General features: G+C 45.0%; 1 long non-coding RNA gene across 1 annotated transcript; it reads left to right on the top strand.

Moving 5' to 3' along the window:
• The first annotated feature begins 14,894 nt into the window (after positions 1-14,894).
• LOC137095865 (uncharacterized) lies at positions 14,895-21,670 on the top strand. The gene is made up of 3 exons (XR_010909012.1): positions 14,895-14,984; positions 18,461-18,590; positions 21,445-21,670. It is a non-coding gene; the product is annotated as an uncharacterized lncRNA (long non-coding RNA).
• Positions 21,671-23,465: the final 1,795 nt, after the last annotated feature.

The raw sequence follows: 23,465 nt of genomic DNA, 5'->3' as shown, positions 1-23,465 counted from the left end.
TGGGGCAGCCATGAGGGATCTCGAGCAAAGGATGCAAAGCCAGTGCATAGGGTCTCTAGCAGAGAAGGCAAGACCCTGGCTGCCACTGCCAATGTCTCAAACAGGGATGTGTTGGGGCTCCATCACCCTCCCCAGAAACTGCACTTCTTCTCCCACATTGATTTCAAGTTGCACCTGGAAGAGCTGCATAGGCAATGGGAGAGGCCTCCACACCAGCCTGGCTCCACGCGGAAACCGAGCCCTGCCGTACCTTCCTTGCATTCCACCGGCAGAACGCAAGGCAACGAAATCCACTTCCAGGGCTGTGGGAGGAGGATCAGTTTCCTGAGCTTCAAAGAACAGGAGCTGCTGGAGTGGAACGTATATAAGAAACAGCAGAAGAAGAATGCAAAACCATCACAGCGCGCCGCTAGCCCTGCTGCCAAGAAGCCTGAGGTGACCCACAGTTATCGGCCACACCAGACTGGGTTGGGGCACCAACATCCACCCCAGAAGCGACATTCCTATTCCCAAATTGACTCCAGTAAGAAGGAGATGCATGGGCAACGCAAGACACCCATCCCTAAGTTTCGCCCTTCATCTGAAAGGATCCCCACGACTGCCTCCTCCCAACCAGCCATTAAAGACAAAGGCAGTCTGGCCCATTTTCAAGGATACGGGGATGTAATTGATTTTCTAAGCTATCAGGAGCAGGAATTGCTGTCCTATGAAGTTCATAAGGAACATGAAGAAAAGAAGAAAATGCCATCTCACCAGAGCTCTAGGCTAAGAGCCAAAGCTAAGAGCCAAGCTGATGCTTTTCAGAGTTGGCAGCTGCACTATACCCGGCTGAAGCCCTCACAGGTTCATCGGAAAGCCCACTCTTGTCCCTCCACGGGAATCTTTGATGAGTGGGTGTTGCATGACTGGAACATCTACAAGAAGCATGGAGTGCTGAAGGACATGGCAGTATTACCCCGGGCCTCCAAGGCTGAGAGGCAAGGAGCCACACGGCGGTCCGGTTCCAAGACCAGACTGGTCCCGGATGCTGCTGTTCCTTTATATGTGGAAAGCAAAGCCAGCCCTGCTCACCTTCAAAAACATGGCAACAGGAATGGGGATTTGGACCACGAGGAATGGCAGTTACTTGCCTGTAATGTCCACAAGGAACAGAAGGAAAAGTCCCCGTCACACCAGGTCTCCAATAGAGCAGGGGTAATACCCACACCCCAGTCTGAACCTGTGCCTATATTGATAGCCGCTTCTCCTTCCTTGCACCCTTCTGGCAAAGGCACAAGCATCCCTGTCCCTCTTCAGGATGTTCTCAGAGAAATTGGGGTCCAGAACCTTACTGAGGTCTCTCCAGATGAGATACTATGGTGCCTAAGCCAACAACCTCCCAAAGCTCCCAGTCCCAAGGCCAATCCATCAGACCCTTCCCTGCCTTCTCGCATCTTGGAGTCTGTGGACAGGAAGCAAGCCATGCGGGACCTGCGCATACGCCTGGCCCGGGGTGTTGAGAAGGGGTGCAAAGGGCCCTGCGTGGAGTACCCCGTCTGCCTGCAGTGTGGCTGCTGTAGCCCATCTTGCTCCCACCCTCGTGTGAAGCAGAGCCCTTCCCTCGTGGTCTACCCCCGGCTGCGAGTTCACAAAGGGGAGGTTCACCTGGCTCTGGGTTTCATGCTGAAGGTCAAACGGAGTGAAGGTAAGAAGTGGGGCCTGGGGGAAGGTGAGGATGTCACCAAGATGGTGAAGGTCAGGAAGCATCCTCCCAAGAGAGAGAAGAGTAGAGAACGCACGACCAAGACAGGAACAGAGAGAACGCAGCACCGACCTAGAGAAGAGCACAGAAAGGGTCGGGAAACTCCACACCAGCATCCTAACCTGAAGAAGTCACGTTCTCCAGCTCGGCAGCACTCTGCAGAAAGAGGAACACAGGACCAACTGAGAGAAGAGCACAGAAAGGGTCGGGAAACACCACGCCACCATCCTGACCTGAAGAAGTCACGTTCCCCAGCTCGGCAGCACTCTGAAGAAAGTGGAACACAGCACCAACTGAGAGAAGATCGCAGAAAGGGTCGAGAAACACCACGCCACCATCCTGACCTGAAGAAGTCACGTTCCCCAGCTCAGCAGCGTTCTGCAGAAAGAGGAACGCACCACCAACTGAGAGAAGATCACAGAAAGGGTCGGGAAACACCTCACCAGCATCCCGGCCTGAAGAAGTCACGTTCTATAGCTCAGCAGCATTCTGCAGAAAGAGGAAGGAATATGGTAGAGCAGTCTTCTTCCAGAGCACGGAGGGTGAGCTTTTCAGCCAACAATAAGCCATCTCCGAAACCATCCAAGCAAGCCACAAAGCCATCACAACATCCACACTCCCAGAGGTCCACCTCTGGAGAAAGAAGGCCACACCAGGTCATGCCCCACAAGCAGCAACTCACCTTTCTGCAACGGCTGCTCTTTTACCTGAATTATACATGGACCAATCCGACGGTGAAGGAAGAGAAGAAGCTGCCCAGGAAGCAGAGCCCCGTGTCCTCCTCCCAGAAGCCACACTCCTCCAGGAGCCATTCTGAAAGAGGAGTTGTGCCCAAGAGGAAATCCACACATAAGTAGATCCCCTCCCGGTCCAAGCAAGGATGTTCCCACTGTCACCAAAGTATTTCCCCACAAGACCCAAATGAAAAGTCTTCTCCGCCTCCCAAGAAAAAGGACCACCACCATCATCACCATGCAAAGTCAACATCTCCTGTGAGCAGAAAGCAACCGTCAAGAAAATTGTTCCTGGCACAATTAAGTGATTGAAGAAAACCTTCTCCAAGCAAACCAGCTGGCATGAACCAGGGTACTTTCTAGGAAACGGTTGCGATCCATCACTCCGATGTGTTTTCTTTTCATGTCTGAAAGATATTTTAATGCTTAAGATGTGTAGCAAAACAATTCCTCATGTGTACAAAAGGACACGAAAGACTAGAATGAAGTACAACAGGAATGGAAAGTGCTCTGAGTTGGGGAACCTCCAATCAACATGTACTAGGAGTAGAAGCTGAAACTACTAGAAAATGCACTTACTAAAACTCAGAGGTTGTGTTTTCCCCACCCACAAAATATACTCTGTTCTTGGGTTTCATGAGGTGAATTATAAATTTTCAAACTATCGCAATCTCAATGGCTTAAGTATTTTGTGCATCAACATTTAAATTGCCCAGCACACAGTGCAATCTCTTATCTACTTACTTACTTACTTAGGCGATCCCTCGTTGTCCAAGTAGGATAATCCTCCAGGGTGGGTCCGTAGGTGACTATGGAGCCCTATTTTTGATCTGCATCTTCTCCCACAGTGAGGGCATTGGTTTCCAGGTGGAAGGCGGTCCCAGTCGGGGTTGGCTTGATGCGCCTTCCTCTTGGCACATTTCTCTCTTTTGCCCTCCATTCGTGCCTCTTCAAATTCTGCAGCACTGCTGGTCACAGCTGACCTCCAGCTGGAGCGCTCAAGGCCAGGGCTTCCCAGTTCTCAGTGTCTATGCCAGAGTTTTTAAGGTTGGCTTTAAGCCCATCTTTAAATCTCTTTTCCTGCCTGCCAACATTCTGTTTTCCATTCTTGAGTTCAGAGTAGAGCAACTGCTTTGGGAGACGGTGGTCAGGCATCCAGACAACGTGGCCGGTCCAGCTGAGTTGTTGGTGGAGGACCATCACTTCAATGCTGGTGGTCTTTGCTTCTTCCAGCACGCTGACGTTTGTCCGATTTTTTGGAGGTAGCACTGATGGAATCGTTCCAGGAGTTGCATGTGACGTCTGTAGACAGTCCACGTTTCGCAGGCGTATAGCAGGGTTGGGAGGACAATAGCTTTATAAACAAGCACCTTGGTATCCGTACGGATGTCCTGGTCCTCAAACACTCTCTGCTTCATTCAGAAAAATGTTGCACTCGCAGAACTCAGGTGGTGTTGTATTTCGGTGTCAATGTTGACTTTGGTGGAGAGGTGGCTGCCAAGGGAGCGGAAATTGTCAACATTTTCTAATGTTACACCATTAAGCTGTATCTCTGGCATTGGAGAGGGACTGGCTGGTGACTGCTGGAAGAGAACTTTGGTTTTCTCGATGTTCAATGACAGGCCTAGCTTCTCGTATGCTTCTGTGAAGGTTTAGGTCTTCTTCTGACAATCTCTTATCTACAGACTTGATATCCACAACTTCAGCTTTCTACTTCCTCTAGATGTAGTTTTTTGTGGGCCTCTGTAGGTCCTTCAGTGTGATTTTATGGGATGATTCCAGACCAGGTATAGAGTTTGTTAATATCAGTGGCTTCACTTGCTTGGAACATATCTTCAGAGGTTGTTCTTTATTCTTATACCCTACCCCCATCTCCCCAAATGGGACAAGAAGTCCAAAAGACATAAAAGCCAAAACAATCCATAAAACACAACTTTTTAAAATAGACACATCATAAAATACAACAGCCAAGATGAAACAGAATAGAACAGCTTACATTGGAGCTCCACCAGACCAGGTTCAACAAAAAACAATGACCAAGATTTCTGAAATGGTCATGACCAAGCTATAAAAGGGCTGGGCAAGGGATAGCCCAAATAGCGTGCCATAGGGCTAGGGAAGTGGATGAAGTGCAAATCAGAGTACTATATGGGTTGTTGTAGGTTTTCCGGGCTTTTATGGCTATGTTCTAGAACCATTCTTTCCTGACGTTCCACCTGCATCTATGGCAGGCATCCTCAGAGATTGTAAGCCTTCGACAATACAGAGTACTGTCTGGTGACTTAGGGACTGGGCATATATCACTGGGGACTAATCCAGTGGTTCGCAACCTGGGGGTCGGGACCCCTGTGGGGGTCACGGGAGGGTTTCAGAGGGGTCGCCAAAGACCATCCAAAAACATAGTATTTTCTGTTGGTCATAGGGGTTCCATGTGGGAGGTTTGGCCCAATTCTATCATTGGTGGGGATCAGAATGATCTTTTATTGTAGGTGAACTATAAATCCCAGGAACTAAAACTCTCAAATGCCAAGGTCTATTTTCCCCAAACTCCACCAGTGTTCATTTGCATTGGTCATGTTGAGTATTCATGGCAAGTTTGGTCCAGATCCATCATTGTGTGAGTCCACAGTGCTCTCTGGATGTAGGTGAACTACAACTCCAAACCTCAAGGTCAATGCCCACCAAACCCTTCCAGTATTTTCTGTTGGTCAAGGGAGTTCTGTGTGGCAAGATTGGTTCAATTCCATTGATGGAGTTCATAATGCTCTTTGATTGTAGGTAAACTATAAATCCCAGCAACTACAACTCCCAAATGACAACATCAACCCCCTGCCAACCCCACCAGTATTCAAATTGGGGCATATCACATATTTGTGCCAAATTTGGTCCAGTGAATGAAAATACATCCTGCATATCAGATATTTATATTATGATTCACAACAGTAGCAAAATTATAGTTGTGAAGTAGCAACAAAAATAATATTGTGGTTGGGGGTCACCACAACATGAGGAACTGTATTAAGGGGTCGTAGCATTAGAAAGGTTGAGAACCACTGGACTAATCAGTCCTGAATGCTTGCTGGAACATCCAGGTTTTCAAATCCCCATGAGAGGATTTGAAAACCTTCTAAAAACAAGACTTGTCTACAGAAAGGTTGGTGCTCAGGAGGGAAGCTCTGAGTTCTGGAGACCTGCTTGGCCCTGGGAATGCACTGGGTGATCTTGGGTAAGTCCAACTCAGCCTTTGATGAAGGCAAACCTTCTCTGAATAAATCTTTCTAAGTAACCCCAGTGATATGACTGCCTTAGGGTCAAAAGAAGTTGGAAACAACTTGAAGGTACCCAACAACAAAGCAAATCACCCAAGCAATGGGATTGGTAAAGATCTGCATGGAAATGTTTCACCTATCATTAACACCAAATGATTGGGGGGGGGGGGGGGGCTGCAAAATTTTGACAGCAAGGAAAGCTGACCCAAATATGACCCAACAATTGTACGCTGGGATCTTCCTTTATTTCCAAGAACAGATGTTTTCCCTAAATTATCCTGAAATGGAATTTGGGTATATAATACCCTGTTTCCCCTAAAAGAAGACATATCCATCAAATAAGCCATAGCAGGATTTCTAAGCATTTGTGCAATATAAGCCATACCCTGAAAATAAGACATAGTGATAAGCGTGGCTATGCAGCATATAAGGTCAGCTCCCCGTCAGGTACTGGTCGCTCTATGCATGCTGCAAGCTGAGGCCTAGAGGGAGACATAGAAAATAAAAGTTGTCTCAGTGAGGTGAGGAGCAGGATACTCTGCTTTAGGTATTGTGTTTTCTCAGGGGAAAGAAGTAAAGCTGTGGTTGACATTTTACACAGCACTATGGGTCTCTCTCCTCCGGCACCAACCAGCAGCAGACTGTGGGTCTCTCTCACCCCTCACAAACACTAGTAAAGCTGGGTTGTTGTAGGTTTTTTCGGGCTGTATGGCCATGTTCTAGAGGCATTCTCTCCTGATGTTTTGCCTGCATCTATGGCAAGCATCCTCAGAGGAAGTGAGGTCTGTTGGAACTAGGAAAAGGGGTTTATATATCTGTGGAATGACCAGGGTGGGACAAAGGACTTTTGTCCGCTGGAGCTAGGTGTGAATGTTTCAACTGACCACCTTGATTAGCATACAATGGGTTGACTGTGCCTGGAGCAAACTTATGTTGAGAGGTGATTAGATGTCCTTGTTTGTTTCCTCTCTGTTGTTGTGCTGTTGTAATTTTAGAGTTTTTTTAATACTGGTAGCCAGATTTTGTTCATTTTCATGGTCTCTTCCTTTCTGTTGCAATTGTCCACATGCTTGTGTATTTCAATGACTTCTCTGTGTAGTCTGACATGGTGGTTGTGAGAGTGGTCCAGCATTTCTGTGTTCTCAAATAAAATGCTGTGTCCAGGTCATCTAATCACCTCTCAACAAAAGTTTGCTCTAGGCACTGTCAGGCCATTATATGCTAATCAAGGTGGTCAGTTGAAACATTCACACTTAGTTCCAGTAGACAAGAGTCCTTTGTCCCACCCTGGTCATTCCACAGATATATAAACCCATTTTCCTAGTTCCAACAGAAATCACTACCCCTGAGGATGCTTGCCATAGATGCAGGCAAAACGTCAGGAGAGAATGCCTCTAGAACATGGCCATATAGCCCGAAAAAACCTACAGCAACCCAGTGATTCCAGCCATGGAAGCCTTCGACAATACATTAATCAGACCTTCACATTTGGGAGTTTGACTGTTGGGGGTTTGACTATTCATGGAATTGGTCAATATGGTCTGTATAGAGAGACCTAGGCATTTGTAGGTCCTCCAAAGTCATTCTACATTGCCATTGTTACCGCATATATATTTTTCGTGCTCTGCTTTTCTCAGTCGAGACCAGTACGTCTGCATTTCCCATCCTCGGCTTATACGTTTTCCCAGGTTTTTGTGATAAAATTAACTGCCTCGGCTTATATTCGCGTCGGATTATACTCGAGTATATACAGTAATTAAAATCGCTTTAAAACAAGTGAGTACAAATAATAATAAATAATATATAATAAACTTTATTTATACCCCGCCACCATCTCCCCCAATGGGGATTCGGGGTGGCTTACATGAGGCCAAGCCCAAACAACAAATTACAACAAAGTAAAACCAAGAATACAAACAACAAGCAACAACATCATAATTACATAATAATAAAAGAAAAAACATATAAATACATTAGCAATATAAAATTACAATCTCAGTGACAATGGGCAGGCCACGTGCAGAATAAAATGATTAAAAACTCGGGTGAGATAAAAGGAGGAGCAGGTTATTTACAAGGGGAGCTCAATTAAAAAACAGGGTTTTGGAACCAGCTTTCCCATGGGGGGGGGGGGGGGGACATGGACTCCAATGACTCCAATGACTCCAAAAAGGGTTAAAAGCAATTGAAACACCATACAGCAAAACCTAGTTCATTCTGAAAATGTTCCTGTTTTGTAAATTCTATGGTCCACTTCTACAGAGTTGTGCTGGAGAACACAGAGACAACTAGAGGAGTGCAATATTCTCCTTGAGGGAGAGTTAGTATCACAGATGCTTCATGGAGGAAGGCAAGGACACAGAGAGAGCAATGAAAGCAGACGAGACTCCAGAGAGCAACAGAAAGGTCATGGGATGCATCAGGAGAACAGTTGTGAACAAACAAGAAGTTCTCATAAACATGATGTGCCTAAATTCCTGGAGAGCAGCATGCAATCTTACTGAAGCTGAGTTATCCTTATCCAGAATGAGGAGATCCAAAATGCTCCATAATTGGGTTGCAGTGAGTTTTCTGGGCTGTATGGCCATGTCCCAGAAGCATTCTCTCCTGAACATGGTCATACAGCCCAGAATCATAGAATCATAGAATCAAAGAGTTGGAAGAGACCTCATGGGCCATCCAGTCCAACCCCCTGCCAAGAAGCAGGAATATTGCATTCAAATCACCCCTGACAGATGGCCATCCAGCCCCTGTTTAAAAGCTTCCAAAGAAGGAGCCTCCACCACACTCCGGGGCAGAGAGTTCCTCTGCTGAACGGCTCTCACAGTCAGGAAGTTCCTCCTCATGTTCAGATGGAATCTCCTCTCTTGTAGTTTGAAGCCATTGTTCAAACTACGTCCTAGTCTCCAAGGAAGCAGAAAACAAGCTTGCTCCCTCCTCCCTGTGGCTTCCTCTCACATATTTATACATATCTCCTCTCAGCCTTCTCTTCTTCAGGCTAAACATGTCCAGCTCCTTAAGCCGCTCCTCATAGGGCTTGTTCTCCAGACTCTTGATCATTTTAGTCGCCCTCCTCTGGACACATTCCAGCTTGTCAATCTCTCTCTTGAATTGTGGTGCCCAGAATTGGACACAATATTCCAGGTGTGGTCTAACCAGAGCAGAATAGAGCATGGGTAGCATGACTTCCCTGGATCTAGACACTAGGCTCCTATTAATGCAGGCCAAAATCCCATTGGCTTTTTTTGCCGCCACATCACATTGTTGGCTCATGTTTAACTTGTTGTCCACGAGGACTCCAAGATCTTTTTCACACGTACTGCTCTCGAGCCAGGCCTCGTCCCCCATTCTGTATCTTTGCATTTCGTTTTTCTCTCAGCAACCCAGTGATTCCAGTTATGAACACCTTCAACAACATATTACTCCAAAATTGTCTATTTGGGGGGCTGAGAGAGTGCTACCTTGGCTTTCAGTATACACATAGAGTGTTTCATGCATCGCTTCCGACTCCTTCATGACTTCATGGACCATCCCACACCAGAGCTCCCTGTCAGCCGTAGCCACTCCCAGCTCCTTCAAGGTCAACCAGTCACTTCAAGGATGCCATCCATCAATCTTGCCCTTGGTTGGCCCCTCTTCCTTTTTCCCCAGCATCATTATCTTCTCCAAGCTTTCCTGTCTTCTCATGATGTGGCCAAAGAACTTCATCTTTGCCTCTAATATCCTTCCCTCCAGTGAGCCATCGAGTTTTATTTCCTGGAGGATGGACTGGTTGGATCTTCTCGCAGTCCAAGGCACTCTCAGAATTTCCTCCAACACCACAGTTCAAAAGCATTATCTTCCTTCGCTCAGCCTTCTTATGGTCCAACTCTTGCATCTATATGTTACTACGGGGAATGCCATTGCTTTAACTATGGGGATCTTCGTTGCCAGTGTGATGTCTCTGCTCTTCACTATTTTATCAAGATTGGCCATTGCGGTCCTCCCAAGAAGTAAACATCTTCTGATTTCCTGGCTGCAGCTTCCGTCTGCAGTAATCTTTGCACCTAGAAATACAACATTTGTCATGGCCTCCGCGTTTTCTCCCTCTCTTTGCCAGTTGTCAATCATTCTTGTTGCCATAATCTTGGGGTTTTTTTATATTTAATTGCAACCCAGCTTTTGCGCTTTCTTCTTTCACCTTGGTTAGAAGGCTCCTCTGCTCCTCCTTGCTTTCAGCCATCAAAGTGGTATCATCTGCATATCTTAGGTTGTTAATGTTCCTTCCAGCAATTTTAACTCCAGCCTTGGATTCGTCAAGCCCCACACGTCACATTATGTGTTCTGCATACAAGTTTAATAGTTGTATTGTTTGGGCTTCGGCCTACTGTAAGCCGCATCGAATCCTTTGGGAGATGCTAGCAGGGTACAAATAAAGTTATAATAATAATAATATAATAATAGGTTGGGTGAGAGTAGACAGCCCTGCCATACTCCTTTCGCAATCTTGAACATCATGGAGACCTACATATTTTTTCAATAATGAAGTGTCTGGGAAAACAACACATCTCATGAAAACCTTTCATTTATGTATTGTAGTGAAGCCTGTTGGAACTAGGGAAAAGGGTTTATATATCTGTAGAATGACCCGGGTGGGACAAAGGACTCTTGTCTGCTGGAGCTAGGTGTGAATGTTTCAAGTGATCACCTTGATTAGCATTTGATTGCCTGGCAGTGCCTGGAGCAATCATTTGTTGAGAGGTGATTAGATGTCCTTGTTTGTTTCCTCTCTGTTGTTGTGCTGTTCTAATTTTAGAGTTTTTTAATACTGGTAGCCAGATTTTGTTCATTTTCATGGTTTCCTCCTTTGTCCCATCCTGGTCATTCCACAGATATATAAACCCCTTTTTCCTAGTTCCAACAGACCTCACTACCTCTGAGGATGCTTGCCATAGATGCAGGCGAAACGTCAGGAGAGAATGCCTCTAGAACATGACCATATAGCCCGAAAAAACCTACAACAACCCAAGAATGGAACTGGCCTTATGCTAGATGATGGCATGTTTGCCTTCAGATCACCTGTCAACTTGTATTAAACCCTGCAGTTCACCGGTTTCCTTAAGCAAGGAACACTCCTTAGGCAAGGAGACGGTATTGCTGGTTGCTTCCCCTGAAATATCACCTACAGCATCTGCATATTACATTTTTAACGTTTATTCCTTTGCAATTCTTCAGAAGAGGAAACCACAGATCCCACCAAGGCTGCGTCCTTGTGCTATTATGCCAGTTCCTCTTCACTGGCTACGCTTTCTTGATGCATTGGGTTTCTTCCACCTCCTTGGCTTTGCTGTAGAGTTGTAAGTTCACAGACATGCCAAGACTGGTGATACCATTGTGTGTTATCCATTACATACCAACTCACAGCTTGCCACACAGAACGTATTTTCTTATTCGAAAATTCAGTCAGAAATCTTAGTGAAAGAACAAAGTAAAATAGGAGGAATTGGCAAGCGGGCTTATTCCTTCTCACTAAGGTTGCTTCTACACTGCCATATAATGCAGTTCAAAGCAGATGATCTGGATTATATATGGCAGTGTAGAAGGGTTTCAGACTCCTTGATTCTTTTCTCATGGGCTCCACTCATAAAACAAATTCATGCACAGAAACAAGAAGCACTAAACCAAGAAAAAGAAAGATGAAATCAAAACATAAATGAAAGGGTTGTTGTAGGTTTTTTGGGCTATATGACCATATTCTAGAAGCATTATCTCCTGACACTTCGCCTTCATCTATGGCAAGCACCCTCACAGTTGTGAGGGCCTCACAACCTCTGAGGATGCCTGCCATAGATGCATGCAAAACGTCAGGAGAGAATGCTTCTAGAACATGGCCATATAGCCCAAAAAACCTACAACAACCCAGTGATTATGGCCATGAAAGCCTTCGACAATACAATTCCATTCTTATTTATTTATTTATTTTATTATTTACAGTATGTATATACCTTTCCACTTAAGTTTCACTTGCACTGCACTTTAACTGCTATGGGTGATGCAATTGTGGAATCTGTAGTTTGCTGTGGCACCAGCATTCTTTTCTCAGAAAAGGCTAAAGACCTTGTAAAACTACAACTCACATGATTCTATTGCATTCAGCCATGGCAATCAACATGGTGTCAGACTTTATGAATTCTGCAGTATAGCTGTACTCTTATTTTACACCCAAACCCACACACATTCCAACTCTGGATCTGCACTGAGCTAATGTACCAGTTTGAGAATACAGGCAGTCCCCAAGTTATGGACAAGATAGGTTCTGTAGTTTTGCTCTTAAGCTGAATTTGTATGTAAGTCTAAACAGGTACATTTTTAAGTGTAACTCCAACTGAAATATGTGTGTGTGTGTGTATAAGCACACACACTTTATCTTTGGAAAGTATGGGGAAGAATTAGCACCCCTGTGGTGTTTGTTTTGCTATCTGTGCCCTTGTTCAGAAGATTTCACCTCAATTTCTGTCCCTGAGATAATTGCAATTTGAAAAATTTAGCTTGTTGTGGAAATAAAGATTGATGGTAAAGCTTCAATGGAAACCCCTTTTCATAGAATCATAGAATCGTAGAATCAAAGAGTTGGAAGAGACCTCATGGGCCATCCAGTCCAACCCCATTCTGCCAAGAAGCAGGAATGTTGCATTCAAATCACCCCTGACAGATGGCCATCCAGCCCCTGTTTAAAAGCTTCCAAAGAAGGAGCCTCCACCACACTCCGGGCAGAGAGTTCCACTGTTGAACGGCTCTCACAGTCAGGAAGTTCTTCCTCATGTTCAGATGGAATCTCCTTTCTTGTAGTTTGAAGCCATTGTTCCACGTCCTAGTCTCCAAGGAAGCAGAAAACAAGCTTGCTCCCTCCTCCCTCTGGCTTCCTCTCACATATTTATACATGGCTATCATATCTCCTCTCATCCTTCTCTTCTTCAGGCTAAACATGCCCAGCTCCTTAAGCCGTTCCTCATAGGGCTTGTTCTCCAGACCCTTGATCATTTTAGTTGCCATGACTAAACTAGTCGCCATAGTTTTCCCCATGATAATAACTCTTCCAGGAGTGAATTTCCCTTCCGAGGGGCAGATTTCTCATTTCCTGTTCTCTCACCCCTCTTCTTAGCTGCGAGACATTTTAAAGTCTGTTTGTAACTTGGGGACTGTTTGTACACTAAATGCCAGTGCTCCCAATGGATGGGTAGTTTGGTGAAATACTTAGACTGCTCTATAAACAGACAAACTGCAAATTTCATCTTGAATTCCTTAGGATTTATTTATTTATCGTATCAGAAGCGTTGGTACAATTATAATGTACTTAAAAACACAAAGTTTATTCTACTAAATATCCTTTGACCAGTATCTGGCCACTTGGAGTGCCCCTCATATTGCTGTAAGAAGGTCCTCTGTTGTGCATGTGGCAGGGCTCAGACTGCATTGTAGTAGTTGGTCTGTGGCTTGCTCTTCTATGCACTCACATGTCGTGGACCCCACTTTGTGGCCACATTTCTTAAGGTTGGCTCTGCATCTCGTGGTGCCAGAGCGCAGTCTGTTCAGTGCCTTCCAAGTCCAAGTCACCCAGTCTTCTGTGTGCCCAGGGGGGAGTCTCTCATTTGGTATCAGCCATGGATTGAGGTTCTGATTTTTAGCCTGCCACTTTTGGACTCTCGCTTGCTGAGGTGTTCCTGAGAGTATTTCTGTAGATCTTAGAAAACTATTTCTTGATTTAAGGTATTGGTGTATTAGTTGATGGGCCAGAGATGTCACTGCCTTGGTCCTTTCATCATTGGCTACTACTTCCCGATGGGTGTCAGGTGATGTGATACCAGCTAGGGAGTGTAGAATGCAGACATCCTGTGATACTGCAGCATGTCTCATTAAGAGCCACATCCACTGTTTTAGCATGGTGAGATATATTCCATACTGGGCATGCATATTCAGCAGCAGAGTAGCAAAGCACAAGAGCAGATGTCTTCACTGTGTCTGGTTGTGATCCCAAAGTTGTGCCAGTCAGCTTTCGCATGATATTATTTCTAGTGCCCATTTTTTGCTTGATATTCTTGTAGGTCAGATAATGGTCCAGGGTCACTCCCAGGTATTTGGGTGTCCTGCAATGCTCCAGTGGGATTCCTTCCCAGGTAATCCTCAGAGCTCAAGATGTTTGTCTGTTCTTAAGATGGAAAGCACATCTCTGTGTTTTAGATGGATTAGGAATCAGCTGGTTTCCCCTGTAATAGGAAATAAGAGCACCTAAAGCTTTGGAGAGCTTCTATTCAACCATTTCAAAGCTCCCTGCTTGGGCGGTGATGGCACGATCATCAGCATGGATGAAACTCCCTGTCCCTTCTGGCAGTGACTGATCATTTGTGTAAATGTTAAACATTGATGGAGCAAGCACGCTCTCTTGAGGCAGGCCATTCTTCTGTCTTCACCACCTGCTTCCTTGGCCCTGGAATTCGGCAAAAAATCCTTAGGATGGAGGTGTGCCAGTGAATGCAGGTATCAAACTGTGTTTTGCCATCTTTATCCATAATTCTGAAATTCAAAATACTACATATGAACTGTAAAAGAACTGGGTCTCTTATTATGTATGTACTTGTAAATCCAAAACCATTCTGCTCCCACATATTTTGGAAAAGAGAGCCTGTATAACTTTCCAATGCAGGATGAGACAGCCATGGATAAGCTGAGCTTGGAGAGTTCATGTCCTCAGATGTCATAGATTGGGCTAATTCTGAAGACCAGGGAGAAGATTAAATCACCCAATTTATATTCTGAACTATTATACTACAGCACGCAATTATTAATTTTCCAAATGTGCAAAAAACCCTCACATTTCCAGGCAGAGAGAGGTGAAAAGGAAAGGAAGAAACAAAAAGGGGAAAATTCAGAAGCTTTAGGAGGCAACAGTTGGAGAGAAGGAGATGTTGAAACCGCCCTGAACATCTTTGCTCCATAATTGAGACACAACTGGGATGGAAATCGTTATAGTTGGTTAACTCTGGCCAAGTGCAGCCAACGGTGTTTGGTTTCCTTTCAACGTATTGCCTTGAAATGATGTCACAACATGCCAAGGGAAGCCTTATAAATATGGGAAGCCAGCCATCCCCTGCCAGTATCTGGGGGTCATTTGTATTGTCTATTTCTTTCCCTTCGCCAGGTGCACCATGAAGATCACTCACCTGTTCTTGCTGTTTGTGTCTTTGCTGCTCCTGGCTTCTTCAGGTAAGGAACAAAAAGAGAGCGAAGGAAGGGAGAGGCATTCTTACACACCAGCCAAGGACAAGAAGGTAGACTCAGGTGGGGGCCTTGGGGGTTACATCTTGCTCAGATGGATTCCAGGTTTCAAAGGTGGTTCCTGAATATCCTAGACACTTTCCTCCAATTCTCAGAGTGGGAGTGGAGGAATCTCAGGGTAAGAACACTGCCTTGAAAAATATGCTTGTGAGTGTATATGGTTGTTGCTTGCCTTCAAGTCCTTTCCAAACTATGGTGATCTGAACTTTGGTGTTGTCTGCAAACTTGATGATCATGTCTTCTAGATTTATTTCTCGTGTCAGGGCAGCCAGTCAATTATATTACATTTCTAACAGAACAAAGCAAACAAACAGAGAAAATACAAAATGTGTGAGTTTGGTAGTTGATTAAATGTCCTTTGACCAGTATTTGGCCACTTGGAGTGCCTCTGGTGTTGCTGCAAGAAGGTCCTCCATGGTGCATGTGGCAGGGCTCAGGTTGCACTGCACCAGGTGGTCAGTGGTTTCCTCTTCTCCACACTCGCATGTCGAGGATTCCACTTTGTAGCCCCATTTCTGAAGGTTGGCTCTGCATCTCGTGGTGCCAGAGCACAGTCTGTTCAGCACCTTCTAAGTCGCCCAGTCCTCTGTGTGCCCAGGGGGGAGTCTCTCATTTGGTATCAGCCATTGGTTGAGGTTCTGGGTTTGAGCCTGCCACTTTTGGACTCTCGCTTGCTGAGGCGTTCCAGCAAGTGTCTCTGTAGATCTTAGAAAACTATGTCTGGATTTAAGTCGTTGTCGTGCTGGCTGATACCCAAACAGGGGATGAGCTGGAGATGTCTCTGCCTTGGTCCTTTCACTATTGGCTGCCACCTTGGTCCTTTCACTATTGGTGGATGTCAGGTGGTGCGATACCGGCTGGACAGTGTAATTTCTCCAGTGGTGTAGGGTGCAGACACCCCATGATAACGCAGCATGTCTCATTAAGAGCCACATCCACTGTTTTAGCGTGGTGAGATGTGTTCCACACTGGGCATGCATACTCAGCAGCAGAGTAGCACAGCACAAGGGCAGATGTCTTCACTGTATCTGGTTGTGATCCCCAGGTTGTGCCAGTCAGCTTTCATATGATATTGTTTCTAGCACCTAGTTTTTGCTTGATGTTCAGGTAGTGCTTCTTGTAGGTAAGAGCACGGTCCAGAGTGACTCCCAGGTATTTGGATGCGCTGCAATGCTCCAGTGGGATTCCTTCCCAGGTGATCCTCAGAGCTTGGGATGCTTCTCTGTTCTTGAGATGAAAGGCACATGTCTGTGTTTTAGATGGGTTAGGGATCAGCTGGTTTTCCCTGTAATAGGCAGTAAGAGCACCTAGAGCTTCGGATGTCTTCTAGATGAAGGATTAAAAGGCATGGTCATCAAGTTTGCAGGCGACACCAAATTGGGAGGGATACCTAATACTCCAGAAGACAGGAGCAGAATTCAAAACGATCTTCCCAGATTAAAGAGATGATTGACCAAAACTAACAAAATGAAGTTCAACAGGGACAAATGCAAGAGACTCCACTTAGGCAGAAAAGGGGAAATGCAAAGATCCAGAATAGGGGATGATGCCTGGCTCGACAGCAGTACATGTGAAAAAGATGTACTTATTTATGTGTAAACCGCTTTGAATCCCCCCAGGAATGAGAAAGGTGGTATATAAATACTGTAAATAATAATAATAATAATAATAATAATAATAATAATAATTTTGGAGTCCTTGTGGACAACAAATTAAACATCAGCCAACAATGTCATGTGGCGACAAAAAAAGCCAATAGGATTTTGGCCTGAATAAATAGTAGTCTAGTGTCTAGATCCTGGGAAGTCATGCCATCCCTCTATTCTGCCTTGGTCAGACCACATCTGGAATCACACCGTGTCCATTTCTGGGCACCGTAATTTTAGGAAGATGTTGACTATAAGCTGGAAGGTGTCCAGAGGAGAGCGATTAAAATGATCAAGGGTCTGGAGACCAAGCCCTATGAGGAGCAGCTTAAAGAGCAGGGTGTGTTTAGCCTGCAGAAGAGAAGGCTGGGAGGAGACAAGATCACCATGTATAAAATATGTGAGGGGAAGTCCTAGGGAGGAGGGAGCAAGCTTAGGACAAGAACAATAGCTTCAAACTACAGGAAAGGAGATTCCACCTGAACATTAGGAAGAACTTCCTGACTGTGAGAGCTGTTCAGCAGTGGAACTCTCTGCCCCAGAGTGTGGTGGAGGCTCCTTCTTTGGATATTTTTAAACAGAGGCTGGATGGCCATCTGTCAGGAGTGCTTTTAATGTCAGAAGGTTGGACTGGGTGGCCCACCAGGTCTCTTCCAACTCAATGATTCTATGATTCTTCATCACAAAATTGTATTGGCTGGATTGGTTCAGAAGAGGTTTACCATTGCCTACCTGCTCAGCTATCAATCCTACCTGTTCATTCACAATCAAAGCATCCCTAACAGATGGCCATCCAACCTCTGTTTAATGGCCATCTGTCAGGGGTGCTTTGATTGTGGGCGAATAGGTAGGATTGATGACCAAAAAGGAAGGCAATAGCAAACCTTCCTTCATCACATTGACTACTAGCTGTTAAAAGGTGTATATTTGGGGTGAGGTGGGAATACCCTTTATGGGCCAGAAGTCATAAAGGTTTCTGGTGTTTTAATGCTTTAAAGGGGAGTTTTGAAAAGATTTTATACTTAATGAAATGTTATTTCCTGTACATATGGTATAGGCTGTCATGGCACTGTAAATGTAAACAAAAAATGAAGGAGTTACTAAATACTGTGATGCTTTGTGTGTGAATGTATGTATATTTGGATGGAGAGAGAAGGAGGGAGACTCAGCAAGGCGTTGGCATAGTCCAAGTTCAAGTCTTGGACTATGAACCTGGATACCTGGGTTTGAATTCCCTGCTCAATTATGGAAACCTTGGGGATGTCCCACTCTCTCAGCCCCAGAGGAAGGGTAATGGTAAATCTCTTTTGAACAGAGCTTGCTGGGAAAACCTGATGACAGATTCACTTTAGGATCACCGTAGGCCAAGCATCTTGGCGAGATTTCTTCAGAAGGGAATTGACTTTGCCTTCCTCTGAGGCTGAGAGAGAGGGACTTGTCCAAAGTCACCCAATGGGTTTCCATTGCTCGCCAAACTACCAATCCCAAGAATCCATACATTGAGCAGTTAAAGTGGTGGCAAACTGCATTCATTTTGGAAGGAAGTTCATCGTCAACATGCCACCATCTTCATCCTCTTCCCAAGATTCCTTAGGATGGAGCCATGGCACTTAAAAGAGCTGTTGTCCATCCATTTTAACTCTGTAGAACAGAAGGTGGGCGGGAAAAGTAATGTCCCTCTGCTCTGGTTGATCTTTTTGTGTGTTTGTTTCTTCTCTCTGAATGCTCTTGCCTGATGTTTATGTCTCCGATGTGCAGGATTGGCCTCCAGACCACGAACCACGAGGGAGTGTCATCAAGCCTACGGCAATTGCCAGTGGTTCCGCAGCTGTAAATTCCCCTTGGTGCAGAAGGGAAAGTGTGGAACTTTGAGAAAATGCTGCGTCATGTAATTCCAGATCTCTTTTTACCATTCTTTGGTTCATCCACGTTTAACTTCCCCAGATCTCAAATTATCACCTAATTAATGATTGGGTAGCAAATCCAATGATTGGGTAGCAAATCCTAGGCTTACTCCTAGGGAACTGATTGTAGGATCAGGAACTCCATCCCTGATATGGACTTTCAGGATTAGGAGGGTAGTTCCCTTGGAAAAAAGAGGGAAGGAAACCCTCTTTTTTCTAAGGGAACTGCCCTCCAAATCCTGAAAGTCCACATCAGGGATGGAGTTCCTGATCCTACAATCAGTTCCCTAGGAGTAAGCCTCAATGGAGCTTCAGAGCAGATTGTCATTAGTTGGTTTCGATTTATGGCAACCCTGGGAATGAGAGTGTACAACTTGCAGATTATTGTTTGATTTCCTGTAAAGCCATGGAATCCCACTGGAGAACCTTGGGCCAGTCATATACTCTCAGCCCCAGAGAATGCTTAAAGTCGACATAAGTCCAAAGTGATAGGCATGGGCAATCCATGGTTCTAAATGTACTTACAAAACTAGGGGGCGCTGATGCTTTGCTTCTAAAGTGTTGCTAAAGTTCTGGTGGTGAAATTTTCAGAACTCTAACAAAACTTTCAAAATTTCATAATTATTTCATTATTGGAGATTTTTATGACAGAACCAATTAGGAACTGCCATTTATAATGACAGTTTAGGCCCTCTGCTGACGATGGAGGCCCAGACCTCCGCCACGAGCAGAGTCGCATTTTTCCATCTGCGTCAGGCTAGGCATCTGGCTCCCTATCTGTCCAGGGATGACCTGGCCACGGTGATCCAGGCTACAGTCATCTCAAGGTTGGACTACTGTAATGCCCTCTACATAGGCCTGCCTTTATCGGTGATCCAGAAACTTAAGCTAGTGCAAAATGTTGCTGCCCGGCTTCTCGCAGGTGTCCCAGCGAGGTGTCATATCACTCCAATCTTTCAGCAACTGCACTGGTTGCTGATCGAGCACCGGATTACCTTCAAAGTGCTGATTCTTACCTTTAAGGCCTTATATGGCCTGGGGCCAGAGTACCTGAGGGACCGCCTCACCCCCTACCAACCCCCGAGATCACTCCGTTCAGATAACCAGAATCTCCTTGAAATTCCCAATTTTAGGGCCTTTCACCTGATGTCTACTAGGCGTAGAGCATTTACGGTGGTGGCTCCTTTCCTGTGGAATGCCTTGCCAGCGGAAACATGAGCTCTTCGAGACTTACTATCTTTTAGTAGAGCTTGTAAAACTTATTTATTTGGGCTAGCAATTGAATCTTGCTGATTGAAAATTTTCTTTGATTTTAAATGTAATGCATCACATATGTATGTTGTAAACCACTCCGAGCCTTCGGGGAGTGGCGGAATATAAAATTGATTCATAAATAAATAAATAATAATAATAATAAATAAAAATAGTTCAAACATATTATTTGTAAAGGGTTCATTACCAGCATAGTTTCAGACTTCCATGAGGGTCTGGAAATGTGTCTCCTGCAGATAAGAGGGATCTACTGTCTCCCAGAAAGCAGGCACTACCGCTACATAGGTTCTGCCTGATATTGGCATCTACACTGACCATTTAATGCAGTTTCAAACCCATGCTGATGAAAATGGTTTCGTTGTGCTAATAAGTACAAAGGAAATCCTGGGACTAGTTTGAGGTCCAAAGGGTGATGACACAAACTACAAAGCACTGGTGCATATTACAGGTTTTCATTAGCACATTTTTGTAGCCATTTATTGTGAAGATAGCTTTATCGTTGCATTAAATCAGTGTTTCTCAACCTGGGGGTTGGGACCCTAGGGGGGGGGGTCATGATAGGTTGTCAGGGGGGTCGCCAACAACCATCAGAAAACATAGTATTTTCTGTTGGTCATGGGGGTTCTGTGTGGGAAGTTTGGCCCAATTCTATCATTGGTGGGGTTCAGAATGCTCCTTCATTGTAGGTGAACTATAAATCCCAGCAACTACAACTACCACATGTCAAAGTCTATTTTCCTCCCAAAATCCACCAGTATTCACATTTGGGTATATTGAGTATTTGTGCCAAGTTTGGTCCATATCCATCACTGTTTGCATCCACAGTGCTTTCTGGATGCAGGTGAACTACAACTCCAAAATTCAAGGTCAATGCCCACCAAACCCTTCCAGTATTTTCTGTTGGTCATGGGAGTCCTGTGTGCCAAGTTTGGTTCAATTCCATGCTCTTTGATTGTAGTTGAACTACAAATCCCAGCAACTACAACTCCCAAATGACAAAATCAATCTCCCCCCAACCCCATCAGTATTCAAATTTGGCACAAATATCCAATCCGCCCAAATTTGAACACTGGTGGGGTTGGTGCGAGATTGATTTTGTCATTTGGGAGTTGTAGTTGCTGGGGTTTTTCGGGTATTTGTCCAAATTTGGTCCAGTGGATGAAAATACATCCTGCATATCAGATATTAACATCAGGATTCATAACATTAGCCAAATTACAGTTATGAAGGCGCAATGAAAATAATGTTATGGTTGAGGGTCACCACAACATGAGGAACTGTATTAAGGGGTTGCAGCATTAGGAAAGTTGAGAAGCATTGCATTAAATGGTCAGTGCAGATGGGGCTATTGCCCTTCTGCTTTGCCATTTTTCTTTTGCAAGACCAAGAAGTGGAGAGGGCTCTGTTATATCTTAAAGAGAGCAAGCATCCATGTAAGACAGTCTGATGTTCCCAAAAGCCACCCTTTCTTAAGATGATCAGAAAACCCACTCTGAAGTTTGAGGTTCTTCTGGAAATGCAAACATCCTCACTCACCTTTTCCTTCTTGTTTGTATCTTTCCTCAGCAATCGAGACAACTAAAGGGGACATCGGGTGGTCACCAGCTCAGCAGTGATTGTTCGAATTAATGGAGACAGCCTTTCCGATTGGCACTCACTGCATCTTACGGTGTTTACGGCTTCTTCCTTTTAAAACCATACCTAGCAATGTCATCCACCCCATTGCCTCTTTGCTTCTTGACCAAACCATGCATCTTCTGCAAAGGAAATCTATGAGCTTTTTGCCTTTCTATTAAAGCACATTGAAAACGTAAATCTGTTGCCCTTCCTGTTTCTTCTGTCTGGAAATGGGGACCTTTTTCTGCAGGTTTATTTATTTATCGTGTCATCAGCAACCATTGTATTACAATTCTAACAGAGCAAAACAAGCACACAGATTAAAAAGAAAAAGGAAAAAAAACACACAGATTTTGCAAATTTAGTATTTGGTTAAATGTCCTTTGACCAGTATCTGGCCACTTGGAGTGCCTCTGGGATTGCTGCGAGAAGGTCCTCCATTGTGCATGTGGCAGGGCTCAGGTTGTAATGCAGCAGGTGGTCAGTGGTTTGTTCTTCTCCGCACTCGCATGCTGAGGATTCCACCCTGTAGCCCCATTTCTGAAGGTTGGCTCCGCATCTCATGGTGCCAGAGCGCGGTCTGTTCAGCGCCTTCCAAGTCGCCCAGTCTTCTGTGTGCCCGGGGAGAGTCTCTCATCTGGTATCACCCATGAATTGATGTGCTGGGTTTGGGCCTGCCACTTTTGGACTCTCACTTGCTGGGGTGTTCCAGCGAGTGTCTATGTAGATCTAAGAAAACTATGTCTTGATTTAAGTCGTTGACGTGCTGGCTGATACCCAAACAGGGGATGAGCTGGAGATGTCTCTGCCTTTCACTATTGGCTGCTACTTCCCGGCGGATGTCAGGTGGTGCAATACTGGCTAAGCAGTGTAATTTCTCCAGTGGTGTGGGGCGCAGACACCCTGTGATAATGCGGCATGTCTCATTAAGAGCCACATCCACTGTTTTAGTGTGGTGAGATGTGTTCCACACTGGGCATGCATACTCAGCAGCAGAGTAGCATAGCGCAAGGGCAGATGCCTTCACTGTGTCTGGTTGTGATCCCCAGGTTGTGCCAGTCAGCTTTCATATGATGTTGTTTCTAGCGCCCACTTTTTGCTTGATGTTCAGGCAGTGCTTCTTGTAGGTCAGAGCACGGTCCAAAGTGACTTCCAGGTATTTGGGTGTGTTGCAATGCTCCAGTGGGATTCCTTCCCAGGTAATCCTCAGAGCTCGGGATGCTTCTCTGTTCTTGAGATGAAAGGCGCATGCCTGTGTTTTAGATGGGTTAGGGATCAGCTGGTTTTCCCTGTAATAGGCAGTAAGAGCACCTAGAGCTTTGGAGAGCTTCTGTTCAACCATCTCAAAGCTCCCTGCTTGAGCAGTAATGGCACGATCATCAGCATAGATGAAACTATGCAGGTTTCTGCAGGTGAAACCTCACCCAAAGGGAGGGATCAAGAGGCACTACTAAAGTTTGAAGAAGTAGGAAAAAGTCTTTTCTAAAGTGTGGGGAAATTGCTTCTTATAAGGCAGAGCTTGGAAATGTTACTATCTCGCTAGCTTGCATAATGATTTTAGTCGATTTGGGTCTGATCAACAGTATGCAAGTCAGAAAGATATAGTTAGTTTTCCAAGTTCTCCTTAAAATCAACTTGTAATGTGAGTCAAAATACTGATAAATCCCAATGGAAAAAATTGAAGCACAGAAACGACACCAAGGCTAGGAAATCACTTAACAGCTTTTGTTGGACAAAGCATTTCAGGACCAGGGAGAGCTCCCAGTTGAGAGAAATGTCACTTCTATAACACAGTCCAACAACAACAACAACAACAACAACAACAACAACAACAACATGTTGTTGAAAGCTTTCATGGCCGGACTCACTGTTTTGCTGTGGTTTTCTGGACTGTCTGGCCTTGCTTCAGAAGCATTCTCTCCTGACATTTCACCTGCATCTATGGCAGGCATCCTCAGAGATTGTTAGGT

Source organism: Anolis sagrei, chromosome 1 (genome assembly GCF_037176765.1).
Source record: "Anolis sagrei isolate rAnoSag1 chromosome 1, rAnoSag1.mat, whole genome shotgun sequence".
Classification (NCBI taxonomy): Eukaryota; Metazoa; Chordata; class Lepidosauria; order Squamata; family Dactyloidae; genus Anolis; species Anolis sagrei.
This window is presented reverse-complemented; position numbering and strand designations above follow the sequence as displayed.